The sequence below is a fragment of the Ammospiza caudacuta genome, chromosome 1 (genome assembly GCF_027887145.1).
Source record: "Ammospiza caudacuta isolate bAmmCau1 chromosome 1, bAmmCau1.pri, whole genome shotgun sequence".
NCBI classification, from domain to species: domain Eukaryota; kingdom Metazoa; phylum Chordata; class Aves; order Passeriformes; family Passerellidae; genus Ammospiza; species Ammospiza caudacuta.
This window is the reverse complement of record NC_080593.1, coordinates 126,248,195-126,268,511: the sequence shown is the minus strand read 5'-3', so window position 1 is coordinate 126,268,511 and position 20,317 is coordinate 126,248,195. Positions and strand designations below refer to the sequence as shown.

Sequence of the window (20,317 nt, the reverse complement as noted above, 5' to 3'; positions counted from 1 at the left end):
ATTATCACCTAATGCAGGCTGAACACGTCTATCTGGACCCATTGGAGATTTGATATAACACCTATTTAGAGAAGTAATTTACAAGTGTTAGTCTTATCTGTATGGCCAGAGATGTTCATAATTTGTTTAAAGATGTTTGCTTTGTATTTGTAAAGACTGATTTTGCTGTCAGGGAATTAGAGTGGCAGTGACTAAGTCTTGGCGTACGTCTTTGGAGAAAGAATCTCTTGGCCTTGTGTTTTCAGAAAACTGAATATTGAGTCCCTCTTCCTCTTAGTTGTAGATGGAAAGTGGCAGTCTGAACATGTGTGTGTTTTAAAATCCTGTAAGCAAACCAGAATTTTTAGAATAGCATCATACTAAGAAATCTCATAGTTTTTCTACATCTCCAAAGACACAGATGGCACCTTCCTGTCCCTGGCAGTGAATGTGTGTAGTGCTCCTTCCTCTTGCATGATTTTATGGAGAAGTTCTTCTCTGAAACTACTATTTTGTGGTTCCTTAATCCATGACAGAAGTCTTCTGCCACCTAGGCTGCCCTGGGTAATATCCTTGTGTTTTTATACACCTGGAGAGCTAAACAGGTGTGAGATAGAGGTGAGGGCTATCTCAGATTGATGGGGTATGTCCAAAGATACTGCAAGTTAATGGAATTGCTGGGAAATTACACCAGTGAAATTCAGGTCTTCTTCTGTACTTCTGCAATAATTGTGAGAATAGTCTGAAAGTATTCATTTTTTTCATGGGGCCCTGGCAAATAATATCTGCATCTTTACTTGCCATAGATGTGGCAAAAAAAGACAGTAAGATCTTTTAAGAATGAAAATCAAGTAGGGTCACAAAGATTCAGAAGCAGAAGTATCTCCAAATAAAAATTCAATAAACTATGTCATATAAACAACTTACATGTAAGTGATAAATCTCTCTACATCTGTTGACCAGTGTAAAGACTGAGTTTTGTCTTTCACATTGGAGTTTATGTAGACTAAGTACATGAAATGTAAAGGTACAACTTGGGATGAAATGAGATGGCACAGGCAGGCTCCTCCACTCCAGACTCAAGATTTCCAAGAGAAATAACCATCTTCAGTGTTCTTCACTACCTCCAAGCCAAAATACACCATTTTTAGGCAGCTATTTATGTTATGTTGTGGTTTCTAAGTGTTGTGCAGTAAAAGACGAAAGTGATATGAGAAGAGTAACACTGAGGACCACTGATTTATGTGGACTGGAAACTTAGGAGAAGCAGAAAAAGGGGAAGCAGAAAAAGGAGAAGGAATAAAGCTGGCCTGGTGCTCTTGATTATACTTGACCTGTTTTAGTTGAAGCAGTTCTGCTTGCCTCTGGCCACAAGAATTTCCTAATGTATTTTACCATTAGATGTTGCATCCTTTACTAGGACTTGAGTGGTGTTTGTAGGCTGACCCCTGCACAATTCTCCTTTCAGACATCCTTTTGACTCTGAATAACCACCTCAGCACTAGTTTTTAAAGTTTTGACATTACTTATGTCATTCTGCAAAAAGCGATTTGTACTGTGAAAATGCCCCTGGAAGCTACTCTGAAATATGTTCTAGATGTTTACAGTGTTCAGTCAAAGAACATCTGATTTTGTTTATTGCTGTGGAGTTGTGGGGCTCTGCTGAAATAAAGCACTCTTGAACCTGCTTAAGTCCATTTGACAAGATGCCTAAGACAAATTTTATCTTATTAATTTATAAAAGGAAATCCTTAAGAATTGTTATTAAATAACAAAATTAGAAGAGATGATTGCTCATTCACAGCTGTCCTGTATCAGCTTAATTTTGAGTGCAAGATGCAGAGTTTTACAGGTCTGTTTCTATGCAGGCACTGAACTGAGCACTACTGCTCAGTTCTCCTGAAGATTATTTTGGAGTTTAGCTTCAGTGAAATGCTTTAAAAGAACATAATTTTTTAAAGTGCTTATAAATTCCCTCTAGAAGTCACCCTCTTACTTTGCTGTCTCATGTTACAAACTCGAATATTTTAATTTGTAAGAGGTGTGTCTTTGATTGTTCATTACTCAAGACAACCCTTGCCAGAGTGCCCAGAAATACAAGAGCAAGAAAGAGCGCTGAGAGGTGGGGCAGCAGGGTGGCTGCCTAGCCCTGATCATCATCTCAAGGCTGATCTGGTAGGACTGGCTAAAAGGGTGACATAGGCCCCTGGGAGATTGCCAGCAAGTCACCAATTAATACTAATTGCATGGGAAAATACTGTGAGGGTGGTTCATCAGGGACTGGAATGAGTTTATAGCTGTGCTGCACCCAAGGGCTGTGTGTCCCTTGGTGTTTACTTCAAGAAGAAAACACAGTGTTGCTTGCTGCTCTATTCACTTGCAATGTTTCTAGATCTGGACTACAATTCATGTGGAGGAGCGTGAAACATCTCACATCTATCACAGAGCTTGGCTTGTGAATATTTGAGTTAAAGTGCAATATTCTAATTGGTTTCAGCAGGAATCATCACTGTCATCTTGAGCCAGACATTGCTTTTCATTTTCTCACAGGAAGGAAAACAAAGCTGAAGTTGCATGAACTATATGCACATGATAGTCCTTTCAAAACAAGAAAACTATGGAAAACTATGATTTTAAAAGGGCTTTTGGCTTTGCCTCTCTGATTTCCAAGGAAAGCTTTGCAGAAAACTGGGATTTAAGCTGCTGCTGTCTCCTCCTCTGCCTGGTGACAGCTGTAAACATCTGCTGAGGATGCCATTTATTGTTTCATCCTCTCGTTGCTCATGGGGATCATGAAGCATCGTGCCTCCTTGAAAATGGAGCTGGATATGCTGTGGGGCAGGAGCGGACAGGCAGCGTGCTCAGGGGCTCTGGAGTGTGGTTAGCGGGGCCGAGAGCAGCTGCTGTGCGTGTGCTGTCCCGGGGATCAGGCACAGGGAGAGGGGCAGAGCCGCTTTATTTCCCGGCAGGTTTGGAGAAGCAGGTGGCAGCAGCCGGGCTGGGAAGGGCACGTTGCCCCGTCGGGCACTGCGATTTCGCCTCTTCTTCCTCCTCTCGAAAAGGCAGACGAGGCTTCCAAGTCCTAAATTGCATTTTGTCTAACTCCTCCCCTATTCCGGCTGCTTGCTCATGCAACCACCCACGGATCCGAAACAAAAATGTGTGAAGCGAGGCAGGGAGGGCTCTTGCCAGCGCAGATCCCGGCTCCTCTCTGGGCCCCGTCGTGCGCTGCCACTGCCTCGCTCCTGGGCACGGCGGAGCTGTGCCTGACCATAAACACATCGGCATTTCTCTCCCATCCCTCCTCATCACCCTGTGCTCCAAGAGGAAGAATAAGAAGCAAAAGAGGTGCGGGGCTGCGGATGAGCGTGTCTTTGTGGCGGGCTGACAGAGGCGGCATTGTTCGCGGGCTGTGCCCGCCTGGCAGCCGGGAAAGTGGGATCTGAGCCCTGCAGGCGGGATCGGTGAGGCTGTGCCCGCCTGGCAGCCAGGAGAGGTGGGATCTGTGCCCTGCATTCGGGATCGGTGAGGCTGTGCCCGAAGGTGGGATCTGTGCCCTGCATTCGGGATGGGTGAGGCTGTGCCCGAAGGTGGGATCCGAGCCCTGCATACGGGATGGGTGAGGCTGTGCCCGAAGGTGGGATCCACTCCCTGCATTCGGGATCGGTGAGGCTGTGCCCGAAGGTGGGATCCGAGCCCTGCATTCGGGATGGGTGAGGCTGTGCCCGAAGGTGGGATCCACTCCCTGCATTCGGGATCGGTGAGGCTGTGCCCGAAGGTGGGATCCGAGCCCTGCATACGGGATGGGTGAGCGGCCGGGACAGGGTGAGCAGCTCCGAGAGCTGCGTTAATGCCCGGAGGGAGTGTCAGAGCTCAAACAGCTTCTCTTGGTATCTTCTTCTGCACAATGCAAAGAGGGTCTAAGATGAGGAGTCCTTGTTAACCAAAGGTAATATTTTTGTCTGTAGAGTAGCATAAGTTAGTGGCCATTGCTGCTATTTGGTTGTTTATTAAAATAAGAGTGATACAACAGGGAGGAAAGTTATGAAGTGCCCTGTGCTCTGCAGGAGAGTAAAGCTTCATTGTGCTGAGGGTTATTGAAGTTTGGCTATTGCCCTTTATGTGGGCTTAGTTTGTGTTACCAGTAATAAGAAGATCTGTATGTGTTCCCATCAGAGGAAGAAAGGACTATTTAGTTTCCTTCTCCATCTTACTTTTTAAGCCAAAAGTTACTATTTATATGCAATATTAAATTAATTATGCTAATAGAAATACATTGATATATAGACAAGGTAAATACTTCTTATTACCAGAGAAAGTTCCTCACCTCTCAAGGTACTCCCTGGAGTACAATGCATCCTGTACAGTCGTAAAAACATTAACATTTGTTGCACATACCTCAGCAGAAAGAAAAATCATTGTTGCATTTATTTTTCCAGCCACCTTGCAATAACTATGATTACACACTGTGCCAAGCAGATTTTTCATTGTTGTGCCAGTATTTCTCATGTGCTCTTAGTACATCAATCCTATTTTAGTGGGTTTTAAATGACTATTTTTTTAGTTTCTAAGATATATTTTGTCCAAGTGTCGGCTGTTCATATTGCTGTCTGTTCTTTGTGGTTGACAAGTCTGTTTTTGAGAGTGTGTACTGCTATTTGGGATGATAACAAGTATGGTCTTAAAAGCACGAACCTTGTGGCTGTTGCTCATCTTTTGTGTCCAGGCTGACATGCTTTTGGGGTGAACGGGCTCAGCTGCATTGAAGACTCCCCACACAACTCTAAATCTGGAGCTCTTAACAACACAAGTGGTGTTTGGAAGGTCTTTTCCTAAGAAGGGGTTAAAATGAGGCGAGTGTGGTTTGTGCACTGAGGAACGTGACTGGGTCCTGCCAGTGCAGCGCCGTTTGTTCTGTGCAATTTGGGAGAACACAGCTTGTACCTCCTGTTTGCCTGATGGCACAGAGCGGCCCCAGAGGACACACGCTGCTTTTGTGCTTCTGCTCAGTTTTAATCTTTAGGGAGCAACTGTTTCAAAGAATAAACACATTGCCTTGTAGGAGAAACTCCAGAAAACATCCTGCTGGTGACAGCGGCAGCCGCTGCCCATCATCCCGACGCTGCTCTGCCAAAAGCGGCGGGGCTCTGTGAGCTGGCCTGCCAAAGGCTGGGAGCTGCAAACTCTGTGTTCCCGAGGATGGCCAGAGGAAAGCAGCTTTCAAAGAGCTGAATTAAAACTGTGAGGCTGCTAGCTGCTGGCTCAAAATGCAGAATCTGTGTTTATCCTGGCCCCCTCAGCCCAGGGATTTCTGGCATCCCCTTTCTGCTGCAGTGTCTTGCCCACTAATCCCTACACACCCCTCAGGCTACTTGGTGGTGGGGCTGGTTGGGCACCAGGCAGGCAGGTGATGAGCCTGCTCACTCCCTCCATGCAGGCTTTTAGGTTAAATCAAAATTAGTTGTTTATTATTTTGAATACACTGCCTCATACTGGTGTAGAGCCTCTTACTTTTCTTCTACTGATTGGTTTTAACGGGCAAACAAAGTTTCATTTGCTGTTAGTTTTAAAAAGTGGAGTAAATACATGTCCCACACAAAATAATCCCACCAAATAATATTTGTTTGCTAGATGTTGCATGCCTCACTTATACACAGACTTTAATAACACATTTCCTTCAGAGTATATGACACTAAGTGGGCAGGGTCAATTTAAAATAAATAGCTTTTGCTTACGAAGTTGACTTCAGTCTATTGTATATGTTTCTGTAAACAAAAAGATGCAGCAGAGTTTGGGATGGACATAAGCACAGACAGGGGTTTTGAGATAATGTCTTAACCAGTGTTTCATCGGTTTTTCAGCCCAGAAGCTTTTGCTTCCTCACTGGGAGAGCCTGTATGAAAACCTGTGTGGATGATGTTATAAGGTAAGGAGTACACCTTAGGTGTGCTCTTTAACTTCTTAATTTTGCATTGCTACAGAGTCTGTGTGAGAAGTTGCTGCACTCTATCTAATTTTTTCTCAGAGAGACTCTGTTGTTTGGTAGTAACAAATAAATGAGCAAGACTGTTTATGGTGTAGATGATGATATGTCTTAAATGCTGTTGAATTTCAGCTTTTCTGCTACGAGCCTCAAACTGTCCCTGTGGGGAGAGGCTCTTGCTGTGTGTCTGGGGTCTTGCTCTCTTGCTGAGGTCTGGAGGACCTCCTGGTGCAGCATCACTCGCAGTGTTATCTCCAACTTGGTAATGTTGCATTAAAACAGGAGTGTGCAGTGTGTTTTCTGATTCCCCGAAATATTGTCACTTTGTGGCATTCCCCTGCTGACGTTAGTGTCACCTTTCCTTCTACACTGGTCCCTGTCTGGGTAGCAGTCCCCATCACCTCTCTTGCCCTGCAGACATGGTGCACTCCAGGCTTTTTTCCTCAGGCAGACTGATGATCAGTGAACAGCACCATTCTCACCTCCTCTCTCAGGTCCTCATGCACTGAGTCACCAAATCATTTGTCAATAAATGAAGAATCTGTTTGAAATAAATTGATGAGGAAATGTGGAAGTCTTCTGTTCTGGGGTCCTAAAAGGCAGGCTTTCCTGCTAGGCAGTTCACAAGCCTGCATGCATATTGCAAAGTCTTAGCAGTGTTAGTATAGTACAGCTGTGCTGCATATTTCCTTCATCTGCTTGTTTAGAGACACCCAGAATATTCATCTTAATCATTTCCGCTGCATAGTAGGTACAGGAGGAAATACCAGGGAGAGCCCTGTCACTGGGAAAATGCATCATTTGAATGTGTAATGTAAATATTTTAGCTAAGCAAATGTAAACACTGTTTTGCCTTTAGGATGGGAAAAGGCTGTCGCAGTCAGAAACGAGCTGACATAAGAGTGACCCTGTATAGATGAGATACAAAATTGTGTTCACACATTTTGGTAATCAAAACAGAGCCCTTAATGAATTGCCTAGTGTGAAAGGAATTACAAACACAAATGTGCCTGACACAAGGCATTAGGAAGTTGCTGCTGTATTAATGCTAGAATGAAGGACTTTTCAGGATTCATGGGGATCCAAGGTCTATGGGGAGGATGATGGGAGATAAGAGAGGTAAGATGATGAGAGATGTGCTATGGTGAGGGCTAAACAAAGGCTGGAGACTCTCTGGAGGGAAAACTAAACTTCTAAGTGTGCTCTGAATGTCCATGCTTCTCTATGTCACTGACTATGAGTTGTTGAGTGAGTTGTGTTCATCATGCCAGGACAGTAAATTCAGAAGTTTTCAAGGGTTAGAAGATGGTAGAAGCAACAAATATGCTAGATTCTGTAAGAAGCCCCTTATTGCATTCACAGCCATGCTGTGGTTTTTCAGCCAGTGGATTCAAAGGAAAGCAGAGTTCTTAGGGAGTTCAGAGTGGTTGCTCATCAGTTCTGCCTCAACTGGCTTTGTAAGTGTGTGAAGACTTATGTTCGAGTGGTAGTGCTTGATGGAAACCAAACATGTGGTTTAACTTTTGGTACTGAAGTTGGTCTTGAAAAACAGCATGGGATCCAGAATCCTCCCAGATACCACTTGACTTCATTGTGCAGTAAGTGGTCTTTGGGCATTCATCAGATTGCTAAGCCGAAGAAACATGTGGAGATGATTTTGTTGGCTGTATGTTCTAGCCCTTGAATTGTTAATGTCAGAGGAGGAAGAAACGACACAGAGGATTTGTCTAGACTCCATAGATTGCAAGAAACTAGATAGATCTTATTCCTGAAGGCACAGGTTCATGTAAACACCCAAGTGAGTGAGCTTTCATTACTGGAATAGCTGGGAGATTTTTTAAGGTTGATTTTTGCTTGTATTACCAACAATGGATAATATATTAATGTCTGCCTCACATTTGCTATTCCTTTGTTGTAACAGCTGGAAATTTACATTTACACATAGGCCTCAGAGCTAAAAAATGTCATTCCCTAGGTTAAAAACCCATAATGATTTTTGTTGTTCTCCTTGATAGGGAGAACTGAAAACAAGGAAAAGACAAACAGGAAGGGTAGCCCCAGACGATAAAGGCTCTCAGTTGGAGCAAAGATTAATCATGTAGAGTGTGGCCTTGAAAGTGTCATTGTCTGCCACTACTACAGCAATTTAGCTATAGCCAAATGAGCAAATCTATCTATTTAATTATCTAAAGAAAGTAGAAGAAATCAAATAATAAACATCATCAGTGAAAATACAATGGCTTTTTTTTTTCAGTACAGAGAAAATTAAAAGCCCCTCTTGTGTGGATGAAAAGTGTTTGGCATTGATGAGAGTAACTTCAACATTATCACAGAATCAAACTTGTGTTGCTAGAAAATCTAATCATTTTGTGCAATAACTTCTTTTAATTATTCTCTTGAATACAGATAATCCAAATCTCCTTTTTCTCCCATACAGATGTATCAATTTGAATGGGAAAGCATTAATACAGTCAAGAGCAAGAACTTCATTTTTTTCCTTTATGGGCAGGAAGTTCATATACGTTTCCTAAAGGGCTGTATTATGCCTTTTTAAAAAATAATTTTTAAAAAGGATTTAAAATTAGATGCTGTGTTTTAGCACAGGGAAAAAGGTAGGAACAGATTGGTCTGTAGCGCTAAATTCACAGCATCATTTTTCTAAAATAAAGTTATATTATTTGAAAGCTGATGAGAGAGAGGGAATTTAAGAGATGGGAACTGCAATTGAAAAATTTTTGGAAGGAGATTGTAAACTTCAGGGCGGAAGGGAGTTAGATAAAAGAATCTGTGAGAGTGGGAATAATAATGTGAAGAGGAACAGACTGTGCTGGTGATGTCTTTTGGCCAAGGTTTTGAAAAGAATTCAGAATATGATCTGTAATCCCTGTCTTTGAGGGGGGGAATGGGAATTTTTCCATTTACAGTAAAGTTGAGTGAGAATGTCATTGCTCCAGCTGTTAAAATATTTTGAATTCTACTTCAAACTGATTATTTATTGCAGTGTTAAAGTATAGACTATTGTGGACAAAAGAAAAAGAGAAATTGGAATCTATCCCAAAAGGTGGGTTGAAAGTATAATTTATGCTTCCCTGAGAGGGAATGGGACTGCTTGTCCAGTTCAGCTCATTCCAACCTAGTTCTCTGAGAGACTGCTTTTTAGGAAGCCTCTTTGGATAGATACAGCTGGAGGTGAACAAATCTCAAGGTTCAAATTTGCAAGGGAAACTTGGAAGCCTCTGTGAAAGCCAGGGATAAATAGGATGCATATTTTGAGGCTGGAAGTGCCCTCTGAGTGTGACTTTACAAAGCACGTGAGGACCACGGCATCCCAGGCATCTCTGGCACACGCTTGAGAACAGAGCTGTGCAAGGCAGAGTTTCTGCAGGAGGTGGATGGGCTACTTGGGCTGCTCCTGTGCCTGCAGCCTTTTCAGCAGCCTCTCTTTCCTCATGGTACTGAGCAGTACACCATCTTTGCCTGCTCAGTCATTTCTATGTAACACAGTCTTCACATTCATATCTACATAGAACCAGCTCCGGATGAATAGCAGTAACTTCCACCATTAGGTAAATATGTCTGTGAAATGAATTTATCCTTCTGCTGTTTGGACTGTCAATAGCCTTGGACAATCTGCTGTCATCAGACTGACTTGGGTTCTTAGTTTTGCTTCTGTGGCACAGCCAATTCCATTTCAGTGTATGTGAATTAAAGAGAGTGTGCTCTAATAATATTTTATATTTACATGGCACATCTCATCCCAGAGGACTTTATAAATCATGTATATTCAACACCTCTGACCTTTCACAGTCCCTTCAGAGCTGGAGAACAAGCATTTTACAAAAGCAATAAAACCATAGGAATTTTTTCTCTGTAATACTGGGGGCAACTCATTAATTACAGAATGAATTTTATGTTCCCCCAGCTACAGCTCCACTTTGTAAAGACCTTTATTGAAAATTTCTTCAAGATAAGATGCATGATCTTGCATTTTGTGTACACCACGAACAAAGGGCTAATCCATCCTTTTAAAACTGGACCCCTGGAAATATTTCACTCTTGCGTCTAAATGAACATAAAAGTGTCACTGCCTCTATACCTTGGCTGTCATTTTACCAGTAAATTGTCACCTCTTCCTGAAGGATCTGCCCAAAATGCCATAGTCTGCCTTCCCCCTCAGCTGCTACACATCCTCCCATCTCAGTGTGAGAAATACAACAAAATAGATGCATCAAAAAAACTATTTACTTGCTTTTGAGGAAGTCAAATGTGACTGATCCTCTGAGGTATCAAGCTGAAGAAATTCAGCATGTCTGTGCATTTGGTCAGCATATGCAGAGGAGGGATGAGCAGGGCCAAAGATACAAGGCAGATGAGGAGGAGGATGGTGATGAATTCATTGTCCTGGCACTTGGTGCCTCTTCCTGTAACATTAGGAGGATGACCCAAAGCCTGTGGCTATCAGTGTCTGTGCCTGCAGCACTGGGTCAGTGAGGGACAGTGTGGGGCCCTTTGTCTTCCCAGAGCATCCTCCTTGTGGTGCACAGAGGCTCAGCTTATGTGCAGGACTACCTCAGTGGGATCAGATTCCCTCTACTTGGAGAAAAAACTCCAGAGGAGCTGCTTTCCTGAATTTTAAAGAAGAAAATGGACATGCAGCCTGTCTACATACAGTCTTTGCTTGGCCATTTTGTGGGTTGATTTGGGTCTTATTTAGTCTGTTGTTTTAAACAGAAGGACAACAACATTTCTATTCTAGTTGTACAATTCAGCAAACAGATTACAAAACCACAGTTAAGTGTGACTGTCATGGATAGTAACTCAGTTAATAATAGATTAAAGAATCTTTAAGTTTTCTGTGTATTGTTTTGCCATTTGTCTCTCTTTGTAGCTTGTCTGGATTTAATATAGTTTATTCCATTTAGGAGCATTACTGAGACAAACCCCATTAAAGCAGGCATTATAGTCCTTGTTTTGATTAGCACTCAAGGCCACTAGATAATGATGCTTAAAAAAAAATCTCGTCTTTCTCCCATGGTCATTAGCACTGTGATCATTGCCAGCCTTCATACAACAGTGTAAGTTGTTTTTTTTCCTAAATCTCAGAGCCAATTGTGAATGTCTGTAATATAGTCTGTGACATTTGAACTGTAACATTTATCTCAAAAATAGCAGTTCTTGCTCTTTCAGTGCTCATACTTGCAAGAAATTGGATCTTTATATGTAAGACAGTCAAAAAATATCACTTAACTAGCCAATATTTTTCAAAGCTATTTTATTGGGGCGATTTTTGGTTTTTTAGTTTCATGTTGTGGTGAGGCTTTCTGGACATTCAGGTATGCACATGTTCTTCTCAAACAACACCCTGACCAGGGAAAGACATTTGCACCACTCCTAACAATACCAGACCATTTCAGCCCTGGACTAATATGGGCAATTAAAATAATTTCCACACATCATGTTTAAACCAGTGACATGTAATTCTAGGACAAAGCCTCTCAGCACCTCTTTCCAATATTCATCTGCACTCAGAGGATAAGCAGCTGCTATTACATGCTAATGTCTTTTTGAGGGTGAATGGCCATTTTAGGGCATGTTATTAACTCTGTGCAAATCAGTGCATTTTCCATCTTAGTGTACAGACCTGACTTCACATGCTGTTCCTTTTACAGATTTTAGTTCTGTTAGCCAAAAAGAAAAATGAGAAAAATGAGGCATTTGATGAGTTTGGGTTGGCATCTTGAAGGATGGGGCAGGTCCATCTGCAATTACATGTTCAGGCTGTGGGGACCAGACCTCTCACCTCACAGGCTTGTCAAGTTGCAGGTCTTAGGGCAAAAGGCCAGCCAGAACAACTATAATTTTTAATAACACAGCTGACTTATTTTACTTTATTGCTGTGTTTTACCTTATGTAGATGTACACTGGGAACCTGGAAAGAGGCACTCACTCTAGTGTTTGTTTTTATCTTTTCAGACCCAAGTCACCCTATGTTCCCACTAACTTGCCAGATCCAGGTGCAGGAGCCCAGCAGACTCCTGAGATCCTTTGAGCTGCTCATTAAATCCTCAGAGCAAGCTAGATTCTTCTTTGCATGAGCAAACTTCTTTATTGAGATAAAAATTCTTGCTTTTCTCCCCCTTCTCTTCTTCCTGAAAAGGAAAAAAATGAGTGCCCACACACGCATACATACACACACACACACACACACACACACAAAAGTGGTGTAGCATACAAAGCTTTAGCATAGACTTGCTTTGGCTTAAGACTGGCTTGTTACTACCAAGAGTTTGTTTCTTGCTGTGGCCATGATCCCCTAGCCTCTGCTCCAGCATTTAGGGGACTCATGTGGGATGAGTGGCAAGGAGTGCCAAATATTAATTTTGTTGAACTGTTCCAGGATTCTCCAAACCTTCTCAGCACAGAAACCTTTTTTATCATATTGCAGCCCAAGCCACCTAATCTGTACTCTTCTGGTTTGGACATTTAAATGAATTTTGCTCACTAAGGCATCCAGTTCTGTTCTATTCCTACTATTTGTTTTGTCTAGCCTTGCTCAGAGTAGATAATTAATGCAGTAGTTAAAATGCCGTCATCTTAATGCTCTTTCCCATGGATGAAAACCTGCTTGTCTCAGAAGCTGTTATGCATGAACCATGTAGAAGAATTAGCTTCAGAGTGGAATAACCCTGGATTTATTATTCAACCAGTCACCACACTAACCTGGGTTTTTTTCCTGTTATTATTCTTACCTAAGTAGTTGCTACAGTTGAAAGGCATCTCCCAAAACAGAGGACAGAAGCAGATCACTGGAAGATCTTTTAAAAAATCCATTTTAAAAAAATGTAAATCCTCACTTGTGAATTCCTGATAAATGCTGACTAAATTCCCACAGTTCATAATTTCTCATTATTTATTTAATTTATACACCATTATAACTGTGAATGAGGCTTTACAAAACCACAGGGACACAATCTTTGCCCTGAAGAGATTGTAGCTGAAATTAGACACAACATATGACCAATTATTTCAATAGACAAAGCAGGATTACACCAAATAAAAATGGTTCTTGTTGCATATCTTGTGTATATTGTAAGCTTGTAATAATACAGTTATTTGGAAAAGACCTGTTTGTGCCCCTGAATGTGGTGATTTGTAACAAAGCTCTAGAATAAAACCATCATTAGTGTTTGCTGGTTTAAACCAGAAAACCTGAGACACTAATGACTAATGGTTGCTTTCCTACAGGCAATTTAATTAAAGAACTGGATTTAACAGAGGATGTATTCAGTATTCATTTCTAGCTGCTGTGGCCTCCAAGGATCTTCAATTTTAGGCCCATTTTGAAGATATTGTTTGCCTGGTGCATTTTATTGCATGGTGAAGGCAGAGCCTCTTGGAGGCTCTAACAGGACTCCACACTTGCTTCAGCCTAATCTTGGGCACACAGTGAATAATAAGATTTTTCTGAATTTTAAGTGAAGTGTCTTATTCCATACATATAGAGCTCTTTTCCTACTATTTAGTTACAAATACCAGTGTAATATTTTATATCCAGGAAAAAGCCATAATTGTGCAGTACATCATTGTTTAAGTGTTCCTCAGCAGAAGAGGCTACCATCCTCTTATAAATATGGCATGTACTTGTATCAAATCCTCAGGCTTTATTTTGACTTTGAATATTCAGACCTTTTTCTTGACAGGACTTTAGCTAATGAACTGAGGTTTGGCCACTATTTCCAGAGCTCTGCCAGTGCAGAGCTCGTCTGATCCCCTCTCTAGACGAGGAAAAAGGTCCATGGTGGGAGCAGGTCAGGGCTGGGTGAAGGGAATGGGGCTGGAAACCTCCCCACCTTCTCCTCCCCTGCAGCAGGTCAGGGCTGGGGTTTTATTCCCCAGCAATTAGCTCAGATAAAAAGAGGATTAGGGTACCTGCTTGCCTACCCCACAGGATTCTGGTGTGGCTAATTAGTCAATATTTGCGCAGCTCTGAGAAGATGCTTTAAAGTGCCAATTATGAATAATAATTATCTTCTGAAGATGATTGGGAGTCCACGTTTGCATGTTGATTCAGGCCACAGGAGTCAGTCTTTCAAATAACAGCTCTTATTTAAATGCCTTGCTGCTTCCCTATCTCATGTTGTGTGTTGTTTTTTTAAGGATGATGAGAAACATTAGTTTACCCTCAGGAAAGGCCAGGTCTGACTGTTTTTAATAATGAGTTATGTACTTAGTCACAGTAGGTAAATTTACAAACCAAGCAGGACACACTCGGAGATCGATTCTGTGTGTTGGGCAGATGGTTTTACACAAAACGTTCAGCAGGACAAGCCTGCTGAGACTTTAAAACAAACACTGCTAAGTAACATTGCCATAAGCCTCTTAATATGGTGGCAATGCCTGATTTACACTCTGCAGAGCTCCTACTGTATTTATATCTCATCTATTTACTGGCGTGTAATAGATTTGCTCTGGGAAGAGCTCGATCTGGGCAGGTTTGCTTTGAAGGCTGACATTTCCAGTTGGAACTTATTCCAGAAAACAGTAACTAGTCCTCAGCACCAACTGCAGGGCACTAAGCTATTTTATTAGTAACAGCACACCAGTATTAAAGACAAAGCAAGAACAGCCTATAAAAGAAGTCCGTGACTGGACTTCAAATTTTTGAGATTCCTGGAAACTTTCTATTGCAGCAGAAATATTTTTTTATTTTTCTTAACATCTCTGCATTTTCTTGTCATTTTAGAAATGTTGCTCGTCTCTTTAACTGGATAGTAAGAGGCTTAATTATTTATTCTACTTTTATATGAGCTAATTAGAGAAGTGTTGCCTGTAATTTAGTTTTAATATTTGAGTTTGTATATCTGTATGTTAATGTTGCATTAAATAAAAGGAAATCAACAGTTGTACTTAATTCTACAGAGAGAACAAAATCTTGCCTCCAGTTACTATACAAGAGCAATTGGGAACAAAATTGGGCCAGAAGTTCCTTGCCTTCTATCTCTTTGCAGTAACATAAAATTTTAATGGAGAAAAATTACACAAAAAAGAACACTTTGTTTAAAAATGTTCATAAAGGGAAAAGAACTTTTATTTTTTTGCCTGAATAGAGGTCTTTTGATAGTTGTTTGCTAATTTTATGCTTATACATGTGTTCAGTAGCTGCATAGGGACATTAAACACAATGTTGATATGAGCCCACACATTGATGCTCCAGCAGAGGGGTCTTAAATATTCGTATGATGACTGGATTTGTGTTGCTTTATTTGCTTCTTTTTTTTTCTACCCAAAGTCCTAAGCACCATCAGATAATTAAACATTACAGGGTCTGTGATAGTGAACATTTCTGAAAGTCTGGACATTAATTTTGTGTCCTGCCAGCTGGAAGGAGTGTGATGCTCTGGCATTGTTTCACTTGGAGAAAAGTGTTTTTCTGATATTAGACTCAAATGTTTCATCCCTGAATAAATCTTTATGGCTTTTGGAGAAGGATTTAAGTGCTAAGAGCATTCAGCTTTGTATAGGAAAGTACTTTAGAGGAAGATGTTTGTGCCTGTGCAGTAGTAAAGCATACCATTGCTGGTGTGAGATTCAAGTGCAACTGAAAATTCCTAAATTTAGGCAAGTATCTGCAGGGCACCTTCAGGCCCCTTCAGCTGCTCATGCAGAAGCAGCTGGTGCCATTTGATGTGCCCTGGTACATTTTTCATCGTTTCTTAATAGCTGTTTGAGAAGTGTGAGAATTGGCCCTGTGCCATGTCTGCTGACCTCATCCAGGTGCAGATTTCATCTGCCTAAAGAGAGGGCAGTGAATGGTGTTTGAAATGCCATAAACTGTGCCCTTTGGCCTCCATCTGCTGCTCCAGAAGGACACACATATCCTGCAGCTCATGCATCAAGTTGTTCTCATGCCTTGTGGAGGCTGACCTAGAACAGAGACTTTAACTAGACAGAGTTAAAGTAGGTATTTACTAAAAGACCTCAATGGACATGCTTTGGGCAGTACAAGAACCCAGCCAGGGCTACACCCAAGATGAACCCAAAATGGTCACAAAATGGGCAGCTGGTCACAGGGTCTCATAAGTTGTCCATTTGCATATTGGAGTTAATTGTCCAGTTATAGCTTTAGCTTATGAAGTCTCATCCTTCTTGTTTTTCTGTCTTCAGAAAAAGAAATTGTTTATGCTCCTGGGCCTGAAACTTGGATCATTTGTCCTTGGTCCCCTGCTAGAGAAAGAATTGTTTTGTCTACCTACTCTGTGAAGAGAGCTTACTATCCCTAATATGAAGCTCAGAACTACACACTAAAGCAGTGCAGAATCTGAAAAACATAAAAGCTAAAACCTGAGGTGTCGCAGACATTTCTCCACAGAAATCCTTTCTTTCCAGAGGCCTCCGAAGACAAGGTAAACAATTATTATCAGCTGCTGGGGAATGCAACAGGGGCACCTATTTTGATTGGTGATTGGTTCATGTTTTATGTTTATAATTAAGGGCCAATCACCAGTGCAAGCCAGGGGACTGAGTCCTTGGCCACAGCTTTGTTGTGGTTTTCTTTTCTATCTCTTCCTAGCTAGCCTAGCTGCTCTGCAAAACCTCTCTCTATATTCTATCTAGTATAGTCATAATGTATTATATCATATATTAATAAATCAAGCCTTCTGATTCAAGAAACAAGATTCACCGTCTCTCTCTCACCAGCCGCGCCCACTCAGGCGCGGTAATACTGAGGCATCAGTTCATCTCTGTGGACACATCTGCATGAACATCCAGACATCCTGGATGCCTTTAGGCAGCTCAGGCAGTTCTAGCTGCCAGTGTTTAGGCAACTAAATGGCCCCCTGGGCTGCATCCTGCATCTTTTGTGAGGCTCCATTGCCTGGTACCCCTGGAAGCCCAGGAGGCTCAGACACGTCACTCGTACACAGACACACTTGGGCACCTCACACACCTCACGATGGGTGGCTGACTGCCACACATCATGTCACAAGTGTGACACCTCCCTGAGCCTGCAGAGCTGCCTGGGACTTGGCTGGGACAAAACAAAAAAACTATGGAAGGGCTGAGGAAGGAAGAAGAGAAAACTGTAGTTCTGCACGTGTGACTGCTTGCTGTGCTCTGTAACTCAGCACTGTGGGTTTGATCTGTAGTCTCCCAGTTGTCCTGCCTTATCAGCATAGCCACAAAACAGCCACTGGGCAACCCAGCCAAGTCAGAAAGCTGCACCAGAGGGATGTCAGTGGCCCTGAGTCTTGATCACTGGGCAGCCCCAGCCCAGTGGAATAAATTGTGCATCCTGAAATGGCTGAAATGCCTGTCCTTCTGAGACAGCAGTGGGTACCCTGTGGTGACTGGCTTGTTTTCTCCATCTCTTTGGGCTGCCATCATTTCCCAACATCATTTTGCCTTTTCCTTTCCTTCGCTTCACCTGCGTTTGTCAGCAGTGCTGTCTTTGCCTATTAGCAGTTGTGTACCAGCTGCTGTGCTTTTCCTTTTTTTGGCAGTTTCCATGCAGATTGTGCTTGCTTTTTTTTGCCCCAAACCTTTTTGGTGCATGTCAGCATTTTATCTGTTCACATGCACTAGGGAATGATAGGAGCCATGATCTATTTGGGTCAGTGCATGCCTGTAACAATTCCAAAGGAGGGATTTTCTAAGAATAAATTCTCCAACGCCAATCTAGTTCTCATTCTTACCCACATAATATCTGTTAGCACCTTCTGCTATTTTTATACTTGTGAAACTGGGGTAGCGTGATGAGTCTGTTGTTTTTGCTTTCTTCCAGATGAACTAAGTCTTGCAATTCTTCTGTTGGTTGAATAACTCATGGAAATACATAGCAAAGCATGTAGTTTAGCAGCTGCCCCAAACTAATGTCTGCAGTCATACATTTCAAGTCAGTTGAAAATCGAAAAGGACTCTCTAAAAGGATGGCATGGTTGTTTTTTCTGAAAGTAGCACAAATTTGGTATTGAATCAAAGTAAATGCAGAGCTAGATGACCTTTGTTCATCAGGCAGTTAGCCAGGTGTTCATTGCAGTCAAGAAAAATTTTCAACAAAAGGAAAAATTAATTTACTGTCACGGCCATCAAATCAACCTGTAAATGTTTCAGCTTTCAATAACTAATGGTCACTCTCTTGACTTACAAGTGGTTTCTTTGAAAACTGTTTCCTTCTGCAGAATTGGATTGCTTTGCAATAAAACTATGTCCCAAAGTGATGAAAAGGGATGAAAAAGCTTTTTTCACCATATAGCGTTAGGTTATCCTTTCAAATGAACCATGTTCAGGATGTATTACAAGAGGCCTGAGCATGGCACATTTCTCAAAGAATAAAGCAGATGAAATCCAGATTCCTTGGTTCAGGAAAATGGAACCTGAACAGGGTGTTATAACAGTGGTGTAATGATAAATTGTAAAAAATAAGTAGTTGTTGAAATTCCTGGGTGGGATGTGGTGTATTGTAGCTGTATATGTTCTTCAGCTGACTACTCATTATTGTGTATGTTTGTGTCTGGTATAGTGCTTAAGGCCATTTAGCATATTTTAGGTGAGCTCTTCTACTGCCTAACTCCTATCATTCCATTCTCTCTCTCAGAGAATGCTTTCTCAGCATCTGCTCTTTGTGTTTCTGACATGTGCTTTCTTCACCACTTGGGCATCCTGATACCAATAGGCCATAACCAAAGTAATCAATACATGTTGTTATCAGTGTTGGTAGTTTTTTTAAGTCTTTTTAAAAGCGTTTGTATGGGTGTTTGATGGGCACATTATTGCAGAAAAATAATCCAAAGGAGGAGTGATAAACCAAAAAGGCTGCCCAGGGTGGGAAACACTCAGTGAATAGTCAGGGTGGCTGTGCTCTCTGCTAGAAGCACTGAGCTCATGGAGCTATGGCACTGTGGCAGCACTGGTGTGGCCTTTGGAAAAGAGGAGGGGGCAGCTGTGGAAGGAAGAACAAGGTTGGGTGGGCTGCAGAGGGTGGGTGAAGGTGCCAAGAGGAGGCAGGATAACAGAGGTGGAGGCTTCCTGGCCATGCAGGAGCAGAGGCAGGACCTGCTTTTGTGGGCCCAGGCCTGCTGTCCCTGCTGTGGTCACACCCACACAGCTGGAGACTCCTCAGCTGCTGGGGGAATGACACCTGCTTATGTGATCAGTCCTACAAAGGTTTTGAGCTTGTTATCTGGTGAAAGATAACATACATCACTGGTGAAAGACTGTTCTTACCTGGTCTGTCTTGACTGTCTCTCCTGTCTCTGGAGAGCAGTTATCCTGTATCCTGACAGGCTTTCATCAAATCTGAGTCTTCTCTTTCAAAACCTTAACAGGACTACATTCTGTGGGGGAAAAGTAATGATTTGGGTCAGCACAGCAGAGAAACCTGGGAGAAGCAAAGCCCAGCTGGTTATTGATTGCGTGAAGTGATGCAACACTCTGCTTATCCTGCCTACCTGCCACTGCTTCTCTGTTATCATGCTTTGGCAGCTCATAACTCAAGGTAGCAGCAAAACTTTTTGCAGGAGGCTTGATGTATTTATCCTTCTCTCTGCAGTGCTGCCCATCTTGTAGAGCCTCCTGTCACAGTAATGCTGATGATGACACAGGAAAGCACAGAGGCAGGGGAAGTCTCGAAGCAATAGTGATGCTTAAACTGCAGAAAAACCCAATGCCAACAGGCAACAAGAAGAACACACAGGAGAAAGGGGGGAAAAGCGATTTTCTTTAGTCATTTGTTATTCAACAAATTTGAGTTTACCAGCTACAGGCCAAATTCTGTCTTCTGATTCTTGCTTTAATGCAGGAGGAGGGTATTTTTACTAGGGATCATGATTTATTCATGTTAAGGAAATGCTTTTTTAAGCCAAGTTCAGGCTACAAAGGGACAGTTAGTAGATGACATTCAGACTGGAGATTTCCCTTGAAACAACGTGAGAAAGTATTTATTTTCTGAAGTCCACTTCCCTTCACAGACAGGTTCCTACCATGTAATATCCAACAGCCCGGAAAAAGAGCCCAATACTGTGACAGGCTGGATATGCAAATGCAATATTCATACAAAGCTTTATGGAGGGTTTCTTTTCCACGGTGTATGAACAACCAAACATCTCAATTAAATCAAGAAGGGGAAGACCTGGTTTTCGTTAGCTGTGAAGACTTTCAGAATTACATTAGTTGCAGTTGATTAGATCTCATAATTGCATTTGCTGTGTGTCAGGATGAAGCAGTAAGGGGTTTGGCTGTGTTGAGGGGGGTGGTACCCAGCTCGTAGATCACTCCTGCAGGACTCATGATTAGTTTCTGCTGCCTAGGTGTGTTGGGGTCAAGCCCAAGGTTTTATATTTCACTCTCCAGAGCAGG

General features: G+C 42.1%; 1 protein-coding gene across 2 annotated transcripts in view; it reads left to right on the top strand.

Moving 5' to 3' along the window:
* Positions 1-20,317, top strand: part of PAG1 (phosphoprotein membrane anchor with glycosphingolipid microdomains 1) — an 80,564-nt gene that overhangs the window by 32,784 nt on the left and 27,463 nt on the right. Inside the window, exons 1-2 of one of the 2 annotated variants that reach the window (XM_058814700.1) lie at positions 3,294-3,327; positions 5,841-5,905. The gene's annotated coding sequence lies outside the window, so the exon portion shown is untranslated. Of the gene's footprint in view, positions 1-3,293; positions 3,328-5,840; positions 5,906-20,317 lie in introns of those variants that run through there. The other variant, XM_058814709.1, reaches the window with a different exon arrangement.